The following is a 2,224-nucleotide window of genomic DNA, read 5'->3' as shown; positions in this document are numbered from 1 at the left end:
ACCAAGGGAGTTCCAGGACAGGCTCCAAAGCTACAGAGAAACCCTGTCTCGAAAAACCAAAAAAGAAAAAAAAAACTTTATTATTTTCAATCCCAGCACTCTGGGGGCAGAGGTGAACAGTTATCTGAGTTCCAGGCTAGCCTGGTCTACAGATCAAGTTCCAGGACAGTCATGACTACACAGAGAAATCCTGTCTCAAAAAATCCCAAAACATAAAAATTATTAATTTTTTTATGTGAATGAATGTTTTGCTTACATGTATGCATGTGTACCATGTATGTAAGTGCCTGGTGCCTGCAAAGACCAGGAAAGGGCATTAGATCCTCTGGAACTGGAGTTACAGATTGTTGGGAGCTGCCATGTGGGTGCTGGGAACTGAACCTGGGTCCTCTGCAAAATGCTCTAACCACTGGGAAATCGCTCCAGTCCTGAACTTGAATTTTTTTGGACAGGTTTTCACTATGTAACTCTGGCTGTCCTGGAACTCACTATCTAGATCAAGCTGGCCTCAAACCCACAGAGATCCACTTGCCTCTGCTTCCCAAGTGCTGGGGTTAAAGGCATTGGCCAGTATGCCCAGCTTTGAATTTGGATTTCTGCTTTTCCTGTCTCTACTTCCCGAGTGTTGGAATGACAGGTGCGTGTTACCACATCAGTCTATGCGGTGCCGGTGATTCGAGCCAGAGCACTGGGCATTCTAGACAAACACTCTACCCACGGAGTTCTAGCCTCAGCCCCAAAGGGTAGTCCAGGCTAACCTCAGACTCGTGACCCTCCTGTTACGTCTGCTTCAACGTTTGTCTATCAGTGTGCATTGCCCATGACGGGCATCATTTTTTTTAAAGGCACGTTCTCTTTGTCTTAGCCCAGCTTGTCTCAAACTAGTAATGCACCTGCTTCCTGAGTGTTGGGGCTGTAGGCATGTGCCACCACCACACCCAGCTGGAGGTCAACAGGATACAAGTTCCGATGTGTCCGTGGTCCTGTGAGAGCTCAAGCCAATGCCATTAGGCTTTTGCCTGGAGGAAACCAGGAGGACATGCACAGGAGATGAGGTGACAAGGAGAGAGCATGAGCAAAAAGGGCAGATGTGGGAAAGCAGTGGGTGTGCCGGAGGGAAGTTTTGGTAAACCTTGGAGAGTGTGTGTTTGAAGGTAGGAAGCGAGCACACCAGGCCACGGATTTGGCCTTTGTTCCATAGGCAATAAAGAGCTTACACAAGAGGCGTCTCCAGAGACCAACCATACTGCCGCAGTCAGAGCGGAAGCAGCTCTAGTCCATCTGTGTCCCGGCTTGTGCAGGCTGCTGGGTGCCAGCGCGTGGGAGGGCGTCCACAGAGAGAATGTCTCTCACTGTGGGCCTGTACTCTGCTGGCTGTGGGTCCTGAGCTACCTTCGAAGTCCTTTGACCCTTCTCTGGGCCCTCGTTCTTTGCACTTACTTGGAAGGCGTTGGTGGGACTTTTTGAGACCATCTGGCCACTGCCGATTCCCATTTGAAAGAGGGTAAAAGTGGGGACTATAGATAGGAAAGGACTTTTTCTGGCAGCTCACCAGGAATGGATGTGGAGTTAGTGGGACTAGAACTCATGACCTCTGAGCCACGCCCAGTTCCTTCTCCAAACTCCCTAAGTAGGAGTGGTGGTTGTTGAACGATTACGCCATTTCAGGCTCTGGGCTAATCTCTTTGTATGCATGGTCTCACGGCACCCTCCGAACGTCTCTGAGAGCGTCCCTTTTGAATTTGGTCTCGCCTTCCAAGTCAGGTTTCCCTGGGAGCCCAGCACCTACCGAGGAAGGCAAAGAAAACTTGGCTGGATTCAAACCCTCTGGGTTTGGAAGTGGGAGGGCCCAAAGAAAGGCCTAGGGGCGTGGCATTGTCCCCGCCCCGCCCCCGGAACGCTGACGCCACATCAGGCTCCGCCCCTCATTGTCAGTCTCGGGGAGCCGGAGCAGGCGCCGGCCGCTGGGAGCGAAGCGCCGGATCTTTCGGCGGCTGGATCGCGGGCCGGAGCTGCAGAGGTGAGGCGGCGGCGGGAGCGCGGCCAGGCGGGCGGCCCGAGGGCTCGGCTTGTGTGGCGGGGGGTGCTCGGCCGGGGTGTCCCGGGGGCGGTGGGGAGTGCGCGCGGCTTGTGGAAGCGGATCCGGGAAGGGGAGGTCTCCGGTGGGCCAGCCCGGGAGAGTGTGTCCGGAGTTGGAGGGAGAGTGAGAGAGAAAGAGCGAGAG

General features: G+C 54.0%; 1 protein-coding gene across 3 annotated transcripts in view; it reads left to right on the top strand.

The window, feature by feature from the left end:
* Luzp1 (leucine zipper protein 1) overlaps positions 1–2,224 on the top strand; it is an 86,355-nt gene that overhangs the window by 4,991 nt on the left and 79,140 nt on the right. For 2 of the 3 annotated variants that reach the window (XM_005353012.2, XM_013348415.2), the window contains exon 1: positions 1,874–2,020. The exons of the other annotated variant lie outside the window; for it this stretch is intronic. The gene's annotated coding sequence lies outside the window, so the exon portion shown is untranslated. Of the gene's footprint in view, positions 1–1,873; positions 2,021–2,224 lie in introns of those variants that run through there. 3 annotated transcript variants of the gene reach the window in all.

Source organism: Microtus ochrogaster, chromosome 10, assembly GCF_000317375.1.
Source record: "Microtus ochrogaster isolate Prairie Vole_2 chromosome 10, MicOch1.0, whole genome shotgun sequence".
In the NCBI taxonomy this organism is placed as follows: domain Eukaryota; kingdom Metazoa; phylum Chordata; class Mammalia; order Rodentia; family Cricetidae; genus Microtus; species Microtus ochrogaster.
Note: the sequence above shows the minus strand (reverse complement) of the source record. Positions and strands in the feature narration are given on the sequence as shown.